Source organism: Molothrus ater, chromosome 2, assembly GCF_012460135.2.
Source record: "Molothrus ater isolate BHLD 08-10-18 breed brown headed cowbird chromosome 2, BPBGC_Mater_1.1, whole genome shotgun sequence".
Taxonomy (NCBI): domain Eukaryota; kingdom Metazoa; phylum Chordata; class Aves; order Passeriformes; family Icteridae; genus Molothrus; species Molothrus ater.
Window position 1 is genome coordinate 16,525,682 of NC_050479.2, and position 25,382 is coordinate 16,551,063.

The following is a 25,382-nucleotide window of genomic DNA, read 5'->3' on the forward strand; positions in this document are numbered from 1 at the left end:
TGTTTTAACTCAAACCCCAAAACAAACATTTCTAAAAATATTGCAGCCAAGAAATATTCAACTATTCGTGAAGGGGGTACTTCATTGCCCTTCAATACTTGTCCCTTTTTCCTCCTGAAAATGCTGTGTGCAGGATCAGAAAGGAGCACAGCCATGAAATGGCAAAGCAAAACCAACCAAAATTCCAGTGCTTACCCTGCCACAGAGCTAGACAGAGACAGTAATGTGAACTAGACACCTGATTCATTAAAGACTTTGGGGAAAAAAAAAATGAAAACAACTTAAAATCCATTTTGACAGCCCAACTCTTTCTATCAACCAAGCAAATGGCAATTTAAAAAGGGCAGGAATGGTTTCTGTTCATGATCGTGGTGTAATATGCAGTCTGTTCCCCCTAAAGATCAAAATTTCCCTGCCTTGGGGAAAAAAAAATTCCAAAAAATCAGCAAATTGATGGCACTATGCATCCATTTATTGAGAAGGATAAAGAATTTCTGCCCTGTGAGCTGCTGCCAGCAGACTTTGGCTGATGCCTGCCTGCTTCGCCTGGTGCTGCCCGTGCCTCTCCTGAAGTGTGAAGAGAATCCTGCCGTAGTAATAATCACCATGGAAACTTGTCCAGTTTCAACTCTGTTACCATGGGGAAGCACCAGCACACCCCAAATGCACATTTTTCACCAGCACACAGCTGAATCCTGCTCCCTATGAGCAAATGATGTGCCATCACCACTGCCCGGTACCCAAGCCTATGGGAGCAAGGCACTTCCCCATGTCCTGCAGACACACTGGTACTGGGATGCCAGGAGATGCCAGGGAGGGCAGCCCCATCTGAAACTGAAATTGTCTGGGTGAAGGGTCCTGGCTTGGGGATGTGCCTAAGAGCACATAAAGAACTCCCTGGTTCTGGTGCTTACAGAAATTGTTTGTGGGCACAGATGTTTTGTAAGACCAACAAACCTGCAAAGAGGTCAAGGAAAAGGGGAAAAAACCAAAAATCCACAAACAGAGGCTTAAAAATGTCCAAGACAAGGAAGTGGGATATCTACTAAATCTCTCCTGAGACCTGTGAGTCCTTGGATTTGGCAGTGAGATACTACAGCAAGCTCAGGACTACCTACAGAAATGCCAGGAGTTGATAGCACAGGCTGGTTGGGTGAAATGCTAATAATTTATCAAGCACATCTGAGTTCTTAAAAAAGATTTTTAAAAGTAAACACATGAGTCATTTATTTTCCCCTCCTGCTGCTGGCTTAAGGAGAAAAATTCTGGATTTTTCCCATCTCATGAAATGTTCTGCAGAAAATATTCACAAATATAGGGCTGGGGTTTTTTTGTTTGTTTGTTTCCTTTTTTCCAGCTTTGGCTATGACAGATTACAGGAAGGCAGAGATACCCAAGCACTGAAAACAGGAGCAAAAATCAAATTTCTTATTCAGAAAGTGACAAGTATCAATAAGAAAACCATTGGCCAGTGTTGTTTTGGGAAAAAAAAAAAAGTAATTGTTTATAAAAATAAAGACTGAGGAGACAGCTCAGCAGATTAAGCTGAGAAAAACAGACATCGTCACTTCTGTTACGGAATTAAAAAAGCCATTTTCTCTGCTCTTACATAATCTCTCCCTCCCTGTTTTTCAAATGACCATTTTGGTGTCTGCAGTGCACACCAGCATCTTTGCTCCTCCAGCTGCTGCAGCACAGCTGAGTGCTCTGCACATGACATTGCCTCTTCCCAATGTTTCTGTTTGCTTGAGAAGTGTGAGATTGCGGTGTTTTCATAGAGAATTAATGATCTGGTAAGGACAGGAAATGACCCCCTGTTTCCCTGGCAAAACCATTAAACACTGAGAAACAAAAAAATTAAGATGAAAATTATGCTGTGTAAGAGACTTGAGGGATTAGCATGCTGTAGGGACCCATGGAGAAAGAGACAGATCACCACTGAAGATGAAAGTATAAAACATAATAAAATTCCCCCATTGTTGCTTTAAAAGGCGACAGGGCTGGAGGCAGAGGAGATACTGAGATGAGGGGAAGAAGAGCTCATCTATCACCCTCAGAAACCATGGAGAAAAGCCTGTAAGCTTGGCTGGTTTTTTTCAAAGCACAGTCAAATATTGTTTTCCACACGGAATCCTATATGTGCCTGGGATCTGTAAATATACATTTTTGGGAGCCAGGTCACTACCTCTGGGAGGGCCCCTCTCTGTGAGGAGAAGGACACAAGAAAGGTGAGGTGCAGCCCTTGACCCAGGTTTATGGGTTTGGGGTGGGTTTTTTTCCCCCTTCACTTTTCCTATGTAGAAGTGTACCTTTTTTTTCTGTACTTCCAGTACACCTGCTTCTAGAGCATGTCATAACTACAGAAAAAAAATTAACATATATAAAAATATATATACATACTTAAAAATATTTCCTGATCCTGCCCACAGCCTGGAATTCGGCAATATCTGGCTGCCAGGTACAGTGGAGTCCAGCACAACTTGATCCTGCTCCCTCTAAAGCTATTTTTAGTTTCATTTGGGAGGGAATCCCAGGGCTGCTAAACACGTGTTAGACTAAAAATCTTTTATCAAGGTCAGTAAGCAGGCAGAGAGAAAAGGATCCAAGTCTCCAAGCCTCAAATGAGGAAACTTTGAAGATCTGAGATCAAGAGACAGTCTGAAGTTGTCCAAAGGTGTTTGGACTCCTTTTTTTATATACTTTGTACACAGCATACACCACACAAAACCCCAAATACTCATGGAAGTGACTGAATCAGAAGCAAATTTTCAGTATTGGTACTAACAGTGATAGCTATACAATACTTGAGTAATAAAAAATCAACCTGAAGCATATGCTGGGGTTTGGGGGACTTTTTGTGTCTTTTAAAATTGCTGCTTCACTACACGTAAATTATTCAGTTATCCAGTTTTTAAAATAAGTTTCATGTATCTAATATACATAAAAGAAAGTAATGTAATCTAGAGGAAGTGCCTTAATGCCTTTCCTCTGCCTATCATACCTCAGTCCTGGACAATCAATTTCACTTTCCCTACTTATCTATTTTATATTTAATTTGCTGTTTGTTTTAACTGAGAAGAAGCTTGGAACACTGGAACAAGCCCTACTGTAAATAACCCGAGCTTTCCCATCAGGGTGCTGATAAGAGCCAAGTTCATGGCACTATGCAATGATGTGTGTGACTGTACAGGAAATGGTATCTCAGCTATACACAAATGCTTTGGAAGGGTAGTGATAACTCCAGCTTATTTTTTTTATCTCCTGCTGATGGCTGTGCAAGACTTTTCTCAGGGCTGCTGTGTGCCTTCCTGTGGGGCTGCAGCACAGCTCTCCCTGCACTATGCCTGTACCATGGCTTGTACCTCGTGCCTACACAGAACTCAAATTATACTGTGCTCACCATGGGAAAGGTTTAGATGCTCCCTTTGTGGGATGCCTAGCTCAGTATCTCCTGGAAAAATAGGGCTTCCCTTGAGTACAAACACAGTAACAAACAGAAAATTAAAAATCTTGACTTAGTAGAGCTGCTTGGGGACAAAATTATGGTTGAATATGGACTTCAGTGTTTTCCCAAAACTCGCTGCTTGATGTCACTGATCCAACCAACTACAAATCATCTTCCATGCTTCTTTGGTCTCTGTAGTTTCAGCCATACACAAAGGCTTTACCATATTATTACTGGGGTTTTGTTGCTAAAATAGAAAAAATGTATTTTAATGAAGTGAGCTTTCATATACCAAATACATGGAACTATTACTACACAAATAACACCCAGGTGGGCTCTCCCACATGTGAAACCCATAAATGATTTCAGCAGTGTTTGCCTCTCACATTACCCTCTGATTCACCTATTCATTCAGGCACCTGGGACTGAGAATCCTGGCTACCCTGTGTATGCTTTCAGTAGTGTAATCCTCAAGCATCAAAGGGCAAAGGAGTAATCAACTCACAGCTAGTAGTGAGCTTGCCTTCCCCCCTGTGCTGCACCATTTGTGGTGCTGTTTTTGATACACCACAGAGGTCAGTTGGGTGCAGAGGCAACATGAGGGCAGTGGGGCCTGTCCCCCTTCTGCTTGCAGATGGTGAATGCCTCCAAGGTCTCCTCTGCAGGCAGAGCAGAGGAGACCCACAGGGTATTTCTTAAGGAGAGCTGGCCTTCATCCTCTTGCCAGCTCACAGCTGGACCCCAAACACAGTCCCACTGCCTCTGAAAAAGGAGCTCAATGACCACTGCTTGGTCATGACAAAAAGGGAATCACCGGGCATGCACTTCTCTGTCTCCTCTTAGGGGCACCAAGGGAACATCCCAGTTTAGCTCTGCTCTCCTCCGTCTCACTACCCTAAACTCAAGCACCCAACTAACTCCCTGTTAGGATTTAGGAGCTACCATTCAAAATCAATTGAGGGCAAGGAGAGAAAGGCATTGGAAAGATGGGCAGGATTCACTCTGGCACCAGCTAGAGAGAGAAGGGAGGACTACACCAGGGTATCAATGCCTGGTGTAGTCCTGGTAATGGAAGTTACAGCCTTTGCTGCCCATCCCTCTGCACATCTTCTGCTCACCATGCACTGTGACCACGACTGCCTCATGGTACTTCTTACTCTGTGGAAGCTACACCGTGGGGGATAAGCTGAATGCTGCCAAGGAGCAGTTAAGCACCTCATCAGACAACTTCAAAAGATGCTAGAGAAATAATGCTCCAAAGCAAATCATGCAACAGGTTTACTTTCCACTGCTGCATTTGTGGATCCTTTCAAGAAGCAAAGCTGTTTGTGTCAAGGCTCCCATCCAAGCTGTTAAGCTCTGGGGAAACAAGAGAGAAACGAAATCATTACAGCAGTGCAAAATGGCATGTTATAGATGGGACATGGACAATATGTATACACTGCTTCAGCACACAGCATGATCATTCTCAAATGCAGCAGCCTGACTAGCTGATGGTACTTTGGTCTTTTAAATAGTTCAGTTGAATAAATACCATGGCTGTCTGCCTATTGCACAGGCTAATTGCCTGCAAAGAGCACCTTAGAGTCATAGATTTGCTAACTATATCGCTGTTGTCAACAATTTGTAGTTAGCAATCCATTCCAGGGAGAAGTGAAATCACTTTTTTCTCGTTTAAAAACAAATCAGAGCAATTGAAAAAAAAATCCTATCATGGGCCTGAAACCAGTGCCTTCACTCCCAAGGGCAATATATACAAGACAGACAATAAATGCTGTGGAAGGAACAGAACATTTTCCTCACAAATTTCAACCTGTACTGAATTTTTATACCCAATTTGAAAGCCTTACAAAACACCCTGCATTAGCACTGGAAACTGTGACATACCCTAAGCATAAGGGAAATGGCACTTGCTGCTGTACTCCTGGATGCCTTTTCCTTTTTTCTTTTACTCCATTCACAAACTATTTCACTAACTGGTTCTAACACTTAACTGATGGCCTCTGCTTCCAAAAGGACCACTGCTTACACCATATACACTATTACATGTAAGTCAGGACTATAAAAACAGGGCTACCTTGAAATTATTTCAGATTGATCTTGCTAATCCCAAATCTTTGATATTTCTCATATCTGCAGCATAGGCCTGTTCCTGGGGTCTCTGAACCATCATGCTTGGAGGAACCTTTCACCAAGTTTCTGAAAATAAAACCTTTACAGTCATAGTTTATTTTTTATCCTTGATATTTTACAAAAACATCTGCACAGCATCAACTTGCTTAGCTTCCAGTGAGCTGAACACATACTCTGAGGTGGAGACAGTGCATGGAAGTCTGCTGTATTAAATCTGACATGTGGAGGACAAATATAAATTTGCCAGCCATAATTACTGCTGAGTCACGTTAAGTGATGTCCCTTCAACCCAGCTGGGGCTTCTGACTCCGTGCAGCTTTTGTGCTCCCAATTTCTGTTCAAATTGGGAAGACAAGCTGCTGTTTTTGTGACTGTAGAAGCAAGTACCTGTTTATATGAGCTTCCCCCTACACAGCTGGCTGTGTGCAGATGTCTCCTTCAAAGCATGAGGCTGTCCCTTGGGATGGGGACATCAGCAGCTGCAGCACTGTGTTGGGACAGATGTGTCAGTACCCAGCCCTAAGCACCTCCCATGGGAAGGTGCTGCCTGCACAGCCCTGGGGGACTGTCTTCTCACCAGCACCTTCCCAAAAAACAAACTTCCTCCAGCAGAGATGCTCTAGCCCATCATTTTTGTGGCTTGTGGTCAACTTGGTGTCCACCAGGACACCCAAGACCTTTCTTGCTGAGCTGCCTTCCAGGTGGGTGGCCCCTGGCATGTACTGATGCTTTTCCCAAGGTGCAGAGCTTTGCAGTTCTCTTTGGCAAACTTCATGAGACTCCTGTGAGCCCAATTCTCCCACTTGATGTCCCTCTGGATGGCAGCACAACCCTCTGATGTATCAGCCACTCCTGCCAGTTTTGTGTAATCTGCAAACTTCTGCAGGTACACTGTGCCCATCATCCAGACCGTTAATGAGGAGGCTGAGCAGGGTGGGACCCAGCACTGACCTCTGGAGTACAGCCCTCATCACCCAGCCCAACTGGACTTTGTGCTGCTGGGCCTGTTCTGCAAGTTTCCAGTCCACTGCCTGCTCATCCAGCCCCTGCATCAGCTGTGTGTCTGTGAGGATCTTATGGGACACAGTGACAAAGGCCTTCCTCAGTATCAACTGCTCTACTCTCATCTACCAGGCTTTCTTCTCATACAGTAGGTCAGCTTCCCACAGGGAAGGAAAACTGACAGTGGAGTGCAAGTCTAAGAATGTCTAAATTAAAACTATATGAGGGAAAAACTGAACTTACTCTAGGGATCTGTCTTGCATCAGAGTTCCTGAGATTTACTATACCTGAACCTCCATGGCTTTCATGCCTGCTGTGCACCCATGTATTTCCTTTTGTAGTAGGATCATAGGAAGAATTGCATTTTTAGGCTTAAAAAAGTGAAGTGCTTGATTTTCCTATGGGAAAAATATTTTGAAGAATTTTTCTTGTCATTAAATATCCCCTTTAACTGATTATTTAGTATCATTTTCAATCAAAACATTATATTCGCCAGCAAAGGAAAGAAAAATGAGCTGGTTTGAGTACACAGAGCTAAACAAAACAAACAAGAGAGCCCTTACTTTACAGTAAATTTTAAAACCCACGCATTTTGTTTTCCCAGCAATCAATACACCCATGATAACAAGAGGAAAAGGATACCAATTAAACATAATTGCCAGCCCTGCTTCCCCCAAAACCTGAAACAAAAAGCACTCAGTGTCAGCCTAATAAAATATTTGTTCCTTTCCCAGTCAAGTGCTTTATTAAACAGCCCATAAAGCATCTCAGTTCTTACAAAGGATTTCCAAGTTTGATATCAGTGAAATGACTTCAAAGCCTCATTGGTTCCCCAGTGGAGGTTTGTTCACTGCTCTGAGACACTTGGCTCCCTATTTTGTCCTGACTCTCTCCACTGATCCCAGGCACAGATATTTTTACCACATCCACTTGATCTTCTCCAGCATTGGATGAGCATCAGTGTGGCAAAGGCTGCCATCCACTGCTCATCTCTTCTTGCTGATGTGACTGTTTTACTCCTGGTAAGAGGGACAGGGACTCTGCCATGGATGTGTTAACAGGTCTCAGCCAACAGCTTAGTGAGGTAAAGTTGAAAATCAGTTCTTAAATTGCTATGCCACTTTTGCAGGCAGAGCATCTGACTTTTCCCTGTTATTCAAACATGGTTTTGACCCCTTTTTCTGTCTCCCAACTAGCCACAAAAGTGAAGCTCACCAGACTACCCCCCTGAGTAGTAAACAAGCCTCACCAGCTCAAACCCTGTAAATGATGTGAGGTGCACTAGTACCACACCTGCCCTGAGACACCCAGCCCTTTAGACTCACTGCAAACCCTTTCCCATCCTCTCCTGACAGCATGCCAGCTCCAGTTAAAAACCACTTTTTCTTGGTGAAGACAGGGCCGGAATAGGGCTAACCTCAGCTTTATTATAAAGCCATGGGGTTAGAATAGCAAATTCCAACACTTCTGTAACTCATCTTAAATCAACTGAAAGCCACATTTTCACACAGCCTCTCATCGTCCTTACATAGCCTGGCTTAAAAAAAATAAATAATGAGAAGAAAAGCAAAACCAAGTGAAAAACAGAACCTTCCAGCTCACAGATCCTTTCTGGTGGCATATGAATGCTCTTGCCTAAGAACACAGTAAGGACATGCAGGTGATTCCTCACACACGTGTGTGCCACCCAGCCTGCCCCCATGGGCTGACAGGGATAAACACTTTCTGCTGCCCATAGATCTGGTGGCTCTTATGACACTGATATAGTCCCAAATGAGAAGATGTAGAGATGAAGAGCTGGCAATAAACAACAGACTCATCAGTTTATCTTCTTTTGTGGGACAGGGTCTCACTTGGGAGCACAGGCAGATACAAAGGTGCTTGGGGAGCCAAAGGATAGAGGAATCTTCCCTCCCTCTGTGCAAAATATGGTTATTTAATGCTTTGTCCTTTCCCACTAGCATGAGTAACCAGATGCTCCATCAGCTTGCCACTTCAAAATCAAGTTTGTGCTCATAGTTTCAGCTTTATTATACTGACTCTCCTTCTCTCCCTCCCCATCACTTTTATAAGCCAAGCTCAACATTTCATCAGCTACACAATGGCACTAATCCTCAGCAGAAAGTATGCACACAGCAGATTTCAAGCACTCATGCACCACCCTATCTCGTAATGTATGGATGGAAAAAACTTTCAGGAAAAGAAGGCCCCCTATTTTCATCCTTGCAAAACTTTTAACCACTGCAAGAATTTTGTTCATAAGAGACAGAAAAATATAAGACTCCTGTGATGTGATTAAAAAAATGCAGCATTTTTTCTTCTTAATTTTACACATGCTTTCCTCACAGCATTTGTACCAGGTGTTTCCTCGTTTGACTTTGAGGGGAAGAGAATTGACCTCTTCTCTCCACCATGCCAAGATGCACAAGATGTCAGATGAATTCTGACTGAATTCGAAATAACACCAGCATGAGATGCAGCATGATGGTGCTAATGGATGTAACAAGAAAACCTCAAAAACTCTCAACAATGACCAGTTTTGTCCTCCTAGAAGACTCTAGACTGAACTGGGAAATACGCCTCTGACAGATGGATCTGACCACAAGTAGTATGCAAATAACAGAAAATACTGAAAATATGTCATGTTGCATCTCAGTGCCACTGAGGCTACCACTGCTCAGTCAACCAGTCCAGGTTATCACAGAATCATAAAATATACTGAGCTCAAGAGGACCCATTAGGATCACAGAGTCCAGCTCCTGGCCCTGCACAGCACACCCTAAAAGCTACACCATGTGCCTGAGAGCGTTGTCCAGATGCTTCTTGAACACACCCCGATAATCCCCTCCCTTGCCCAGCTGGCCATGCTGTGCCTGATGCCCCCCAAGGCACACCCTCCTGGCTGCCAGGGGCACTGCTGGCTCATGTTCAACTTGGCATCAACCAGGACCCCCAGGGCCCTTTCCATGGCACTGCTCTCCAGCCTCTCATTCCCCAGTCTATGCACACAGCCAGAGTTGCCCTGTTCCAGGTGCAGAACCTGGCATCTGCTCCTGTTAAACTTCATGTGCTGATTGCCCATCTCTCTAATTTGTTGAGGTCTGTCTGCAATTACAGATTGCAATAAATTGCATTACCTGTAGTGCCTACAAATGTCCCACATGCACACGCATACAAGCAAGCACTTGTGTCGTGCCTTTTTCCTTCATCCACTTGACTGTGAGGTCCCATGGGCAGCAGTCATTTTGGCACATGATTGGCACAAAGCACAGACCTCAGCTTGGATTCCAGTTACCACTGCAATCACTCAAGAGGATGAGTGGACACACATCCACGCACACCCTCACTAAGGTGGCACAGGCTGCCTTCCTTCAGAAGAGCTGCTGGCCACTCCTTGTGGGTGCATTCCTCCAGTGTGCCTTCTCCTCTCTCTTCATCATGTTTCTCTGCTGCCAGAGCACTTCTAGTCAGCCTAATGTTGTCTGAATTGTACTAATTTGATGCTCTATGAAGGAAGACGATGTAGCCAGTTCAACATAGTCTTCTCCAGGTGCTTTGGTATCCGAGCTCTGACCGACACGCTGCTCTCAATGCATGGAGGTGAGACTATTCCAAACTATGCCAAGACTACAAAAAAAAGTAATAATGCTCTTTGTCATCAGGGGTCCAGACTCAGACTACTCAGAGGAAAAGGGCTGTATTTCAGGAAATGCAGGTAGGGCAACCAGTGCTGTAAAAACAGCACTGCTATTGCAGTAAATAGCATTTTCCTGATTCTGTGAACCAGTCAACACGAACATACTTTGCAGATGCTTATTGCAAAAGGAAACAAGGTCAGTCTTGCCCATATTTTTTCATCAAACCTTTGGAGGGAACATACATCATGATGAGTGCACTATACCAAATTTTGTTATTATCGTCTCCCCTACCCCTCCCCTAATGATGGCTGCATGGTTCCAGAAGAGAAGCACACTGCTGTAGCATATAGAGCCTCTGACATATTTACTGCAGCATTTTTCACCAGTAATTTCCACTGCAATGTGTGCTATTATGTGTTCAGAAAAACTTAGGGAAACTGCAGGATGCATAACGACAATTACATCTTTCCCAGATGAGACTACTACGTTAATGGATCGGCGTCATCCATCACCATAGATCCTGCGTCCTCTGGGGAACGTCACCAGCTCACTCCAATAAATCTCACTGGGAGATTTCATATTTGGCTGCTCAGCTCAGCCTCAGGAAGCAGTCTAGCAATGCAGTCCACAGCATGACTGTGGCTCAGCTCTCCTGGTGAGGTGATGTTACTCTATGGCAATGAAGCTCTGGGTGTAAGAGGTCCTGCACACCAGCATGTAAGGGCACACAGAGCTGCAGCCTGGCATTAATTCCTCACACAGTCAATCTTCAAAGAACTGAATTTTGGTATACATGAACTGTAGACAATGGAGGAAGAAAGTTGTCTGTGTAGCTTCATTCTTTTACCACCAACAACAAAGAAAATGAAATAAAAAAATAAAGAAGAATAAAAATAACAGTGAAAAAACTCCAAACAGACCTGCCAGCAGGCTGGTGCAGTTCTGAAGTAATTTTTTTTGCTGTCAATCTTCTTGATTCTTCAGGCCACCTCAGCAGGCAGAGCAGACTGCCATGAAAATGTAAGGTGATGCTCTATTAGGGAAGAACATACCACTCACAGGCTCTCCCTTTAGGAAAGTCAAACAAATAACACACAAATAAAAACCTCCATGGCTGTACCATGTCGTACCTTATCCTTGTAATAATGGGAGGACACGGCCTGAGGCTGCTTCCCCTTTCTCCTGCACTAATGCAAATACAGCTGCAGTGTAAGAGCAGGCTGGGGGAAGGTCAGCCCCACAGAAGCCCTTTTGAGAAGCAGCTCTGAGCAAGGACGCCTGAAGGCACTTTTGTCTCTCATGTTTTCTGTACATTCTGTTTCAGGCAGTGACACATTTTCCTGATACATTTTTCATGTAGCTAGAGCTAAAGAGTTTTCTTGCACTGTATGTATGGAGTGGGGAATGCCACAGCATTGCTACTCCCAAAGGCTTAACCATTTTGAGTCCTCTCTGCCCCGAGGCACCAGCTCTTCCCACTGACCCCACCCCCCACTGGATCAAGGTCACAGGTGATGCACCTGGTCCTTCTTCCTCAGACTGGGTATGCAATGAGGTGGCACCAATGCCAATGCCTATTCCCACTAGGATAGGGCCAGCACCAAACGTACTCCTGGAAATGGGGACAGCCCTGGGATGCCACCTGTGCCTGTCCAACCCTCCCTGTACCCAACTACCAGATCTTAAGCAACCCATCCCCAGGGTGAGTGACCCCCTCCCCTGTCTCTGTGGGTGCACTGGGTATGGCCAAGGGAACAGGGATGGGCACTGAGGGCTTGAATTACTGCAGCTCCAAGTCCCTGACAGAAGCACAACAGAGCCTGGGAGATTAGCAAACAAGGAGGAAATAGTTTAAATTATATAGTAACTTTAGGGAATAAAAACTGCCTATAGCCTGTGTAAATTGTGAGAAATGGCACATTCTCCTCTTGCCTCAGGCAAATGCTTATGTTGGTAGCAAGCTTGGCTATGAATATGACACCCTTGCAGACAGAAACAACAAGAGCACCCAAGACGTACAAAATATTCTGTATTTTCTTGGTGGGGTGTTAAGGAAACAACTATGTTCATTGAAGAGCCTGCTTTTGGCAAAGGGGGAGGGCAGATGCCACCTTCAAAAGCTCTCCCTCATCCCTTTCAGTGGCACAGTCAGCATCTGGTCTCTGCACTCGCCCCATGCTCAAGGGGTGAAGCCATTGCTGACCAGAAGAGCTGCTGCACCTTTCAGGTCCTCTGCATGGAAAATGTGGCTCTGTCCCACACTACCCCAAGACACTCCATGGCTCCAGCTGGGCTGTTCCATCTGGGCACCCCACGTGCAGGGATGGGGGGTCTGCGAGGTACTGAAGCAGTGTGTGCCAGGCCACTGGGCTCCCAGGGGCTGCTGCTGGCCTGTCTTTGCCCAGGATCTTGGCCGAGGGAAACCAGAGGCGTCTGCAATATGAGATGCACAGCAGGAACAAGCTGCACCACTACAGGGGTTGAAAAAGAAGCCCTGAGAGCCAAGGTGGCAACCAAGAAAAAGCACTGTTTGTACTGCCTGGCAGTGGACACGCTCCCGCGCCAAACTGTCGGTCAAGCTGGGTAAACATCTGGGCAGCACAAACCAGAGGAGACAGCTGTCCCCTGGTGAGCACAAACCCTTTATGACCTCAGCTGAATCCTCCCTGAAAAGGTGTCACGGTTCAAGAAGCCAAGCAGACAGCTGCTGGCCATGGCTGCCCTGGGGAGGGTGGCCACCAGGGCACAGATAGCAACCATAAACTCTGTCAAGATGTGCTCCACAACAAGAAGGCACCAGAACTGCCCTGAACTCAGCACCCACAGTTCTCCCCATGGAGAGGACAGGCCAGGCTGCAACAACCAACTTGCATCTCCATGGCTGGCTGATGCAACTGGAAGGGTTGAATCTTTCCCAGAACACACTTTGTGCAGGTTAATTCCAGTGATCTCCAGGGATGGCAGCCCTAGGATGGACCTCACTGGTGAGGTCAGTGCCACCACCCATCACTCCACATGGAATGCTGCCATGGTGAATGCATCTCAGTGCACACTCATCTTGCCACCCCCAGGCATCCTCCATGTCCAGTGGAAAGGCTCCCCCAGAATGCTGCAAAAGCACGAAGAATCAATAAAATACATTGACTTTTTATCTGACAATAGCAATTTTACAGCTCAATGCTAACCAGAGTAAACAGGAGAGCATACTGCTACCAAAAATAAATTAAAGGAAAGGTGTGGATCTTTGAAGACCCCAAAACACCCAGTACAATTAACACCCAGTAAACTCTGCCCAGTTCTTACAGTGATTAAGGACAATTCAGCCCCTGCTCTGGTTGAAGGTTTCTCCAGGACCCAGCCTTCAGCACATGTTTGGTTTAGCTGTCAAAACAGACACTGAGGGATTAGGTCTCTGTGTGTCTTCAACGCTAATTAAAGGTTATTTATTATCCATTTTTTCCCGATAGTGTATATTTCTTCTTTGTGTAAACACAACCGAGGCCAATGTCTAAAAAAACCCACAAAACCAAAAGTGGTGGAAAGGTTCTGCATTTTACCAAGTTCTGGGGTGTGAGGACACCCCACAGGCTGCCCCGCCGGCGCCTGGCTCTCCCTGTCCAGCAGCCACAGCCACAGGGTGCTTGCCACCACACAGAGCTGAGTCTGACCACTCCTGAGCTCCATCAGCTCCCTCCATGCTGTTCATGGCTTGGGCAGTAGTTACCAAGAGAAGTTCTGGTCACATTTGCTCCTGGAGCAGCAGTGTTTACATTCAATCAGATCTGAACAAGGTAGCTGGAGCACACTCCAACAGCAGCGTGAAGTTGGTTCCAGAGCATCCTGGACAGCATCTGTCACGCACTGACACACAAAATGTGCATCTGGAACAAGGGGCAGCATCCCCTTATTTCATCAAGCAAATTTTAGGACTCTAGAAAGGGCTTACTCATATAACATTAAACAAAGCCCTTTGGCAACATCCTTGATACAGCCAGTGAAGTACAGCTGTCTTCCCCAGACCTTGGCTTTGTGTGGCTGGTGGGCACTGGGGGGGTTTGGCTGGAGCTAGAGCCCAGACTTTACATCAAAAAGCCACTGAAGCTGCCTCTTGTGACTTTTAAGTTTCTGACTCCAAACTAAGCAACACTTATTTCATACAGATTTGTACAAGTAATATGAAAAATTTCAACTGGTCTATGAATCTGCTATTAAAGATATAATGCTATTTGTTACCCTTGTAAATACAGAACTATTTTAGTCTTTCTCTTGCTGCGTCTTACAAAGGCAACATACTGTAGTTTCAGTAGTTGCATTTTTAAATGTGTTTATCTGGGTCACTGCTACTTACAGCATAAGAAGATTTAGTGAAGCCCATTTAGAATCAGTCTAGTGCAAAGGAAAAAAGTTCTTTAATTAAAAGTGAAAGAATTATATTGTTTGGAGGGTAAAGATCTCAACATTATCAAATTAAAGTCTTTGGACTGATTCAAGAAGAAAATAGACCTACAGGCAATTTCATTCAAAAGGCATTTAGGCTTTTGGGGACTTCTGGACTCATCACAAATTATTTAATGTAACTGGCAATTTCAGGTAGAGAGATGAAAACCCAGAGCATTCCAACATCAGGATTTTCTTTAATTGTATGATGTAAAATCAAGAATAATGAAGTGATTCCTGATTTTTGGTGGTCTGGCTCACTTGGAGCCCTGCTGGTGTGCATGCCAGCTCACCCTGAGAGGCCACACTTCTATCTGTGCAGTGGATGTCACACAAGATGGGAGAGAAGAAAACCTGTTTTGATGGCTTTGCTCCCAGATCCTTCTACTAGGACAAATAATCTGCAAAGAGAGAAAGCAGGGAGGGACATTCAGAGCCCAGAAGTGGCACCAAGCTCTGTGCATTTCCAATGGTCCTAGCTTTCCACTGTCTCAGAAAATCCCCTAAGGAAGATGTTGGTCAGGAAAGGCAGAGCTGCCACTCACGTAGGAAATGAAGTGGGAGGCTGAGTGGCCTGAATGGCTGAGCACATCTGTGTGATGCAAGGCAACATCCCTCAGCATCACACTGCCCGTCAGTGACAGGGAAGTGACTCAGAAGACAAGAGCACTTCAAAGGTTCACAGAATACTGGTTTATTTTAGCTGAAGCCCATCTGCCACAGAACAGGGAGGACTGCAAGCAGAAAGCATCCGCTCCCTCCGCATCCTGTGGCTGCTGCTGGAGTGGTTCATCCTGCAGGAACAAAAGCCTTCCCCCTCTTCTCCATTTCTTCTGGTCAAGGGAGGAGGACAGGCTGGGAGATAACCATCACTGCTGCTGCTGAACTGCAGCCAGAGGATCCTGATACTGCACCAGAGTGGGATGAGAAGTTCAGCACCAGCCCCAGCCTGCCCCATAGTCTCCATGAGAGAAAGCCAAACAACCACCCCATCCATCAGTAGGGTACTGGTGTGACACAAACATCAGGTTACAGCAGCTGCATCACTCTGATCCTCAGTTAATAATTGCCCATATCCAACAGCACCAACACAGTGAGGAAAGGAATGAGCATGTAGTCAGCAATTTGATCCTGTTATTGATCGGATGCTAACAGAGGGAAATAACTAAGTATAAAATATTTCTTGTGTCAGAAGCAGGTAGGAAGGGTGATGGATTTTCTTCAGATTATTGAAGGCAAAAAAGGGAAAGTCATAAAGTCTCAAAACCCCAAAGTTTTTATTTACTTTGTTTCAAACAGGGCCAATTTTTACCAGGTTTTTGGGGGTTGCTTTTTGGTTTTTTTCAGTTCCTTCAATCTATTCCTTGTTGACAGACAACACACCAGTTATTCACTGGTATGGTGATCTACAGCTTCAGTTTTTGGGGTTCCCATGTGACTGCAAGAGGATAGTTTCTGGCACTTCAAGTCCTGCTGCAGCAGAAGTCATCTTACATTCAGCAGGGCCATCTACAGATCAAGACTCCAGAGGAGTAAAAAGCTCAATATCTAGCCCCCTAGTAAGAGAGGATTTATTTTATCATATTGTTTTTTAGAGATTTATCACTTCCTTTACCTTCCTCCATACGCACAGTGAAGAAAATCTGTTTTAAACATGTGACAGGCATGATTTCCATTAGAGGGTAAAATTGGGGGATAAATGAAGAAAAAAGAGAGCTATTATTAACCCAGAGACAATCATTGTGCTGATGAGTGAGCACTAGCATCTGAATGTAAGTGTTTTTCAGCCTATTTAACTGATCAGGTTGCCACACCATTCTCCAGATGATCTCAGATCACTGGAACTCTTTTCCTTAAAAACAGGGCTGTAAGAAGTAATTAAATGTTGTCTGGATTTGTGCAAGTAGGCATAACTACTTTCTCCACAAGTGCCTTGAAAGTCAGCTGCTGGTCCTTATGGAACAGCACATTTGGCTCTAACATCAGGTCCCTCAGGTTGTGGAGCCCTACATTCAGCTGGGTGGAATTTTGGTGCAACAGCTTCAGAGAGCTGTATTGGATCAACCCCAGAGATGCAGATACCTTTGAAAGCAGGTCAGACACCAGTCCTGTGGAGACCAGAGCATGCCCCAAAAACCTTAAGCAAGGAGCAAAAAGAGAAGGAAGGATGCAGAGCTCTGACATCTGTATCACAGAACTGTGGGGACCTCTGAGTTGTCTCCAGATCAAAGGACCACATGATAGCAGTCACCAAACACCTTCCAGCAGAACACCACCACTCATGTCAAACCTCACTCATCCTCCCAGGAAAGGCCACTCTGCTGACATAGTGGCCTTGATGATTTATTCCTAGGACTAGCTGCAATGGAAGCAAGTGGTAGCACATGGAAATATGGCATCAGCAGAGAGTTTGGGGAATGCAATTCTGGGGATGCACATGAAAAGTGAAGATGATGCAGGGTACAAGACAGAATTCTGGGCATTAAAAAAATCAACCAAACAGAAACCCAAGTGAACATCTTCTCTCCTGCCCCCCCCAGACAAAAATATGTAGGGAAGATGAAGAGGTGAATGGAAGAAGAAAACCTAGAGCTGCTGACCCAAGGGAAAAGATGAATGAAGCTGCAGAGAACACTAGAAGTAGAGGTAGTGGAAAACTGAATTTGTTAGGGAAGATACAGAAAGAAGGGACAAATAAAGAGCTGCTGGGCAGTGCCCTTATCTTGCAGAAATTAGACTCCTTGAGGGATGTCTACTGTGTTTCCAAAACAGTTGACAAAGATGGATGAAAAATCCTTCTGAACACAATGGGGGAAGTGATCTATTTTCTTAATTCTGAAATCTGGGGAATAGGCTTGTCTTGATCATACCACAGAAAGCCAGATCATGTAAACAGGTGTACTTGGGCAGACCATGCTCTTTTACAGGCCTCCATGGGCTCTCCACAATCCAGCTGTGAAGGTCTGATTTGGATTGAATGCTCAAAAAAAGTTTCTGGCAAGCAATGGAATCCCAGGGCATCTCCACAGTGTGAACTACAAAACTGTTCTCAGCTAAAATTGCAGGAGCTGCATTTGTGTGCAATAAAAATGTATTGAGAACAATGTTTAAGGCTCTTTAAAAATATTTTACTTTCTCCCTGCAGTCAATCCCATACACAAATATCCCCACAGTTTGCCTTCTAGAATGAAAGAATACTCCACTGAAGCCATTCCTAAGCAATAGCATTTCTTGTGATGACCAGAAATCAACTTTAAATTTATGTTGTCTCTTACTAAGCCATCAAGAAAATTCTTATCATTGCCTTGAAGCCACAGATTCCTGTGGTCTGCTTAGACACACTTTGTGCTTCAAATTCTCAAATAGCCACAATAATGAAGACTAGAAAATGTGTGAAAATGTGAAGATTAGAAAATGTGTGTTATGCTGCAGCCAGTAAACACCACAAGCAGCATCCTGAGATTTACGACACACTGTTGTAAGATTTTACAGACAGCCTTCATCCTGAGAAATAAAGTAACTAGGGGAATAGAGTCTGAAAAACAAACTGAATATATTCCCAAGTCAAAGCACAAGAGAACATGAAAGACCCAAAGAAGAGTCAATAGAGACTTTCAATTTCATCATTTTGATTTAATAAAATTCTTTGGATAGTGTTGCTGGCTCAATACAAGCATAGAGATTGTAATGGCAAATACTGTACTGTGATTCATGGACTGAAAACTTGTCTGATTTCATTATGCTGGTAAATGTAACACTGCAGACACCTTCTCTTGGAAAGCGATTTCTAAATTGCTACATCAATATTAAGATAATCAGAATTGATATTTACCTTTTACAGGAACAGCATGTGTCTCTATGTCCACATGGGCACATACACACAAACTTATATTTTGAACATTTCTCCATTTTTTGGATCACAGGAATACATGCTACAGGAACTGCTGATTTATCCCAAACCAACCCATGCAGTTGCAAGGTGCCCAATCCAGGACATTTTTACTGGTTGTACCAGTAAAAATGTCCTGGATTGGACCCAGCAGAAGTTCAGCTGAATCATTTGTTATCCCAGACTTTGGAAGGTGTAACTTCACCTTCAGTTTACAATGACATAATTGATGCATAAATCACCAAAGTCCTAAGATACACAGCATCTATTAACACTTATGTTAACTCTATTTATATTTTTCAGCTGGAATAGAGCATGGCAAATAATTTTAAACTAAACTTTGCCTTTCACTCATGATTTTGCTACAGAAGTACAAAGCAGTGTCTTAGGGCAGATTTCAGGCGCCAGAGCCCACATGCCATTGTTGACAATATCTGTGGGACAGGAGGCTGACAAGGAAGCAAAGGATGTGAGACAGCACCAGTGAAGGGGAGAGAAGCAGAAGTGAGGAAGCAACGTGGCCAGAGAGGGACAAGGATGTCCCTCCACAAAGAGGAGCCTGGTGAACCTGCTGATCCCTGCCTTGAATGCCTTGTGCCACACATTTCTCCTGGCTGTCCAGAGTGGTGCCTCTGCAGCACATTCTCCCCAGCCCACAGTCAGACAGCCATGGCTCACACAGCCCACAGTCACAGAGCCAGGGCTCACACAGCCCACAGCTCACACAGCCCACAGCTCACACAGCCCAGGGCTCACACAGCCCACACAGCCATGGCTCACACAGCCCAGGGCTCACACAGCCCACAGTCACACAGCCCACAGGTCACACAGCCCAGGGCTCACACAGCCATGGCTCACACAGACCACAGCTCACACAGCCCAGGGCTCACACAGCCCACACAGCCCAGGGCTCACACAGCCCACAGTCACACAGCCCACAGGTCACACAGCCCACAGTCACACAGCCCACAGGTCACACAGCCCAGGGCTCACACAGCCATGGCTCACACAGACCACAGCTCACACAGCCCAGGGCTCACACAGCTCACACAGCCCAGGGCTCACACAGCCCAGGGCTCACACAGCCCACAGCTCACACAGACCACAGCTCACACAGCCCACAGTCACACAGCCCAGGGCTCACACAGGTCACACAGCCCACAGTCACACAGCCCATGGCTCACACAGCCCACAGTCACACAGCCCAGGGCTCACACAGCCCAGGGCTCACACAGCCCAGAGCTCACACAGCTCACACAGCTCACACAGCTCACACAGCCCAGAGCTCACACAGCTCACACAGCCCACAGTCACACAGCCCAGGGCTCACACAGCCCAGGGCTCACACAGCCCAGAGCTCACACAGCTCACACAGCCCATGGCACACACAGCCCACACCCCCAGCCCTGAGGGCAGAAACCCTTCAGAGGGGGCATCTGAGAAGGAGAGGATAACACTGACAGCCTCTGAAGCTCCAAGGACACGGGTCTGTCCTCTGCAGCAACTGGAAGAGTGAGGGCACGTCCAGCCCACCCTCATAAATAAACCAGGCCACATCCCCATTTCTGTTCACCATTGCAGGAGCCCACAGGGTGATCCGTTGCCTTGTTCCCCTCGATCACTGTGACAAGGAACAACTACTGGCACTTATCAGCAGAGACATCTCTGAGAAGGAGTGACTTCAGGACACAGTGTCCTTCCCCGGTCCCTTGAACCCTTGAGACAATTTACAATGCTGTCACTCGTACATATTCCCTCCTCATCTACACAGTTCTTGTCTCTAAACTTAACATTTTGCTTTCTAAACAAAAGCCCATAAGAGTTCTCACAAGACCTTGATGATAAGCCCTTTTATTGATATTCCAGTTCACTCTTCAAAATATTTGCAGATTATAGGATAAATGATGTTTGCTTTTATCCCCATTTCAGGAGATAACGGTTGGGTAACTTACGATATCCAGATGAAAATTTATTGGTTAGCACTGGGGAAAGCAAATCCTTCCCAAAATTAGCCTTTGACCCAGTTAGTCTTCCATAAACAAGCAATGATTTAAAAAATCCTCATCAGATAAGATGTTTGCAGCCCCATCATCTACTTGCATAAATGTTAGAAGGTGTAAACATAACAAAGATACATCAGCCATAATTTACAGCCCCAAGACTGAGGATGAAAAACTGTGGAAAACTTCCCTAATGAAATGTCAAAGCCAAGTAGCTTCACTAGAACTAATCTGCAAATCTTGATGACAGAGCAGATTACCCAGCCTGCTAAACTGACAAGTGCCCAAGGAAGCTCATCTCCCAGGGATTACACCTCCATTTCTGTTTGCCTTCTTCTGAGTTATGTGGAAGAGCCCCAGAGGAAACAAGTTTCAGCTCATCTATTTCCTTCTGAGGGCTTTCAGTACACTACCCAGTCTTAAAGCATCAAGCAACAACAGTACATATACACACACAGAGACAAGAGTCCCAAATATTGACATTACTGTGCAATAGGCCAGTCACCCACAGATGCCAGGCAGAAAGCTGCTGACAGATGTTGCAGCATAAACCTCCCAAGAACCTTCAGGTTTGGAAACAAAATCCTCTGTTCCCCATTCACGCTGCCCTGATGCTTGGATCTAAATAACGCCCAATATGAGAGATTTATTTTTTTCTCACACTGGCTATCTATAGAAAATCCTTTTTTGTAAGTCTCTGTTCTGCAGCTTCTGAATGTCAGGCCCAGCAAATCAAAACATTTTATTGTATTTTCATATTGTTTACTTTTGCGAGGCAGGATCTTGGCAAAGACGAGTGTTTCCTCCAGGGACAAGGAGGATGGGGCTGCGAGGAGGGGAGGACAGACGGATGAAAGGAAGCATTTTAATGCAGACTTCCTCACTGTCTGCTTTAATGGGGACCTGGCTGAAATACAAAGGAAGAGGTAAGTAAGAAGACCTTGGCTACAAATGTAGAGATGCCAGAGAATGGGTGTGAGGATGCCCCAGGACCAGCCTACACAGGCAGTGACACCAGGGAAACACTGCCAGCCCCAGCCACCCACCACTGCCCCTCAGCAGGGCTGGGAGGCTCCTGGGGTCCCCATGGCAGGCACAGTCCAAAGAGCTGTGGCCAAGAAGGAGCAGGGAAGGACAACCTTGCTCAGGCTGCTCCCACTGTGCTCCCACACATCCTGGCAAAGCCAGTGTGACCCCTGGATCCACAGATACTCCTGGCTCCTTGCTCAGACCCTCCTCCTCCCTACACAGCCCCAAACTGTGGGCAGGTTTCCCTCCAGGAAAGATGGCACCACCCAAGTACATCTTTCTCCATGAGGATCCTCCCACTGTTTCAGGATGGAGAAGAGGAGGAGGCTCCTTACACCCTTCTGCCCAGGGACACTGGAAAGCACCAGTGATTCCACCACAGACAGCTATGTTTCGCTGTGTGTTTCCAGGGAGATTTGACACACAACTTTCAAAGGTTTGGGTAAGCAATATTTAAGTTGATGAGGGCTCATTTAAGTGTTTTATGTTCAGGGAACAAGGCATTTGAAATGCCACATGATGTGAGTCTCCTGCTGAAGTGATGGTCCTCCAAGAAACCTGCAGGAGATGTGGCTGGTGCCAGGGCAGCAGGATAGTTGAAAGCAGTTTTATTGACTTTGTGCTGTCCCCAGGTGTCCAAATGAGAGACCTAGACCACCTCATCTTCTTTAGTCCTGGATTCTTTGGGCTGCTCCACACGAGACAAAGTCCCAGGACACATGGAAGGAGCATGATGCCTTGAAGCCATGACTCACCCTGTCCCCAGGACCACCCGTGGCTGCAGGCAGACTGGCAGACTCTGGTGACAGCTCCCTGCTCCTGCTGGGTGCCTGGCAAACCTCAGCAGAGTCGAACTGCTAGCTCTGTTCTTGGCAAAACAAATCTCCCTGTCCTTCAGCATCGCCTCTCCCTCTCCTTCTGAAGCTTTGTTTTGGTAGAAAGAGGTTCACAAAGACCTTTACACAAACTCACCCAACGACAACTGCTTTACTACGTAAAATGATTCACTGGTGTTTAGAAATCCCACAAACAGGAGCCCTCACTGACTTTATGACCGACTTCCCACGAAGGCACTGAGGCCAGCAATGGCTAATGCTCCATCTGGCATCGACTCCCTGTGAATATCTCTCAGCAATAACAACTGATAGCAGAGCTCAGAGCCTACACATCATACTCCTGTTTGTACATAAATTCCCTTTAAAAGGATTTCAGCATCCTCACACTGCTTCTTCCCAAGCGTTCAGGCTCTTAAAGCCAAGTCAGCCAGACAGAATGGTGCCACACAACTACAAACAATGCAGGACAATTTTTTATTACAATACACGGCACGATTCTTTCTAAAAGCACTGCCAGTAATATGCAGTGTGTAAAAATACACATTCATCATAAAGAGGTTAGATACTAATTCCTGCAGCTTAATTTCTTCTTGAGGGCACCAGCCCATTTTTCAATTAAGGCAGGATAATATTATTAATCATAAAAAATTGCTGATGTGTAAATTGTTTCCTTTCTGGCTAGCACTGGCTGAGAGACATCGGACATGATGCCTCTGAATTAGTTTAACTTTGTGGCAGTATGGGAGCTGTATCATCCTTTTTGGTGAGGATTCATGCTGCTCCCAGCCTCAGCCATGGGGAAAGGTGTGTCCCTCAGGGAACATACAGACCAACATCTCCACTGCATCAGGGGCAGGCTGGTGTCCAGCAGCCTATGGATATAGATTCTCATGGAAGATACAACGCTGTCACCATGAGGCACAACAGCTGGCATCAACGGGCAGCTCCAGGCCGAGAGGGTGCTTCAATGGTCTCTTTTACCTGAGCATTTCCAGGACACCATGTTTCAACACCCCCTGAAGAGAAAGAGGTTTCTGCCCACTCCCTCAATTTTCTGTGCTGAATTTGGTATCATGGGACTCTCTGGTGAAGTCATCAGTACTTTCTGTTGGATGTTTTTTCTCCTTTCTTCTGCTGCTGAATGGGTTTGCCTAATTCTGACCAAAATAACTGCACACAGTACCTTCAGATGGGGCCACCAAAAGCAGAATGGAGGGAAGAGAATTTAAGACAAACTCTATAAAATAGTAACCTACGAATAACAAAACCTCTCCTTGCAATGCAGTCAGCAAGGGAGACTGCTGGACTGTGACTTGGCAGGATCCAAGGAGATGCTGCAGAGGTGTGGGCATGCCAGCATCCTGCAGAAGGATGGCAGCTCCCTGCAAAGGCACACCCTGGTACCTGGCCCCTCACCTGCCAAACTGGGGGCCTCTCAGCTCAGCCCTGCTGTGACTGCTCCACTCCACCAAGGCCAGATTATTTCAGGTGGACAGGAGGGGATGGGCACATGCCCTGGTCTTGCTCCTGTAGCAGCCAGCATGACCTCTAGGAGCCCTCCACGGGGCACAGAAACACCCAAGTGAGGAGCAGGGCTGTCCTGGGCCCCTCCTGGGGCCAGAAAATGAACCTGCAGCAGGTTTGCTCAGGATGCTGGAGCTGGAAGGAGCCAGCCTGGTTCCTGGCTCCACAAGTGCTTGGTGGTACAGATCCAGACGAAACGCCTTCTTTCCAGTCAGGTGTCCAACCCTTTTTCCATCTATGGGCAGTTTCCCTTCCACACATCACAAAGTCATATATCCCCTGACTTCTGTTGAGACTTTGCATCCCCCTGCTCACAGGACCTCCCAGGAGCAGCTCATGGCAGTAATCTCCTTGGCAGCTCAACCCTTTGCCCATTGTCTGGAGAACTTCTGGCAACACTCCCAACTTGCGTGCCCCTGCCATTCATCTCTTCCCTCCCCATCTTTTTTCTCCTCTGTTCTGGAAGCTGCAGCCTCTCTATTTCTTTCCCTATAGTGACCAGTCTTCTCCCAGCAGCAGAATTCCCCTCCTGTTTTTCCCACACACGATCAACTCCATAATGCTATGCCAGTTATCTGCAGCCTTATGTCTTTAGTTTTCTGACATCACCAAATAGTTTCTTATCTGCATCTGGTATTATTTATACACACACATATATAAAAGGCCATCTTCCACCATCTTATCTACTGCTGACTGAGAATAAATCATGCAAGGAGAACAGGCCAGACTTTGGGACCACCTTGGGGAATACCCCACCCCACAGTTGTTGCCTCTTGGCAAACACAAGCAAAAAGCACACATTCACTCTGAAGTCTGAGGAGGCAAATCACATATACAGAAATGGTGAGTTTCAGCCAAAAAAATCTCCTTTCTGACAAGAGTCACTGCTACTCATGTGACCAGGCTCATTAAGAGTGAGAACTGGAAAAAACTGCAGGATGGAGTCTGCGTGTGCCTCCTGGCTGAGATGTTCAGCTGTATTTTTCCTTGTGAAAGGAAAGCTATCCCTGCACCATGAAAGCAATAAACAAAGTGGGATTACTGGTCAGCAGCTCAATGGATACTATTTCCAACAGCCCTATAGTAAGTACTAACTAGTAAGTACGTACTTATAGTACTTATAGTCAGTACTTATAGTTAGTACTTAGTGACAGTAATTGTTACAAGCAACTGAACCACCAGAGAGAGATTTTCATGGTATCTCTACCCATACATACATAAAATAGCAGTTTGTACAAATCCAAAGTATGTAAGGTTAAAGCTAATGGGCAAGCTTTGTTGAGCATCTCAAAAATCAAATTAACTGCAATCAAATTCATGGCACAACTCAGGGTTCATTTCATTACTATCAGAAAATTCAATCTCTGAAATCTTACAATATTAAGGTAAAGCAATGATCTTTCTGTTAAAGTTCTCTCTTTTTTCATTTCAAGGTGAAAAAAAGCTGGC

The 25,382-nt window shown here is 45.5% G+C and overlaps 1 protein-coding gene across 4 annotated transcripts in view; it reads right to left on the reverse strand.

The window, feature by feature from the left end:
• Positions 1-25,382, reverse strand: part of RAI2 (retinoic acid induced 2) — a 49,714-nt gene that overhangs the window by 2,562 nt on the left and 21,770 nt on the right. The window contains exon 1 of one of the 4 annotated variants that reach the window (XM_054514045.1): positions 11,139-11,155. The exons of the other annotated variants lie outside the window; for them this stretch is intronic. The gene's annotated coding sequence lies outside the window, so the exon portion shown is untranslated. Of the gene's footprint in view, positions 1-11,138; positions 11,156-25,382 lie in introns of those variants that run through there. 4 annotated transcript variants of the gene reach the window in all.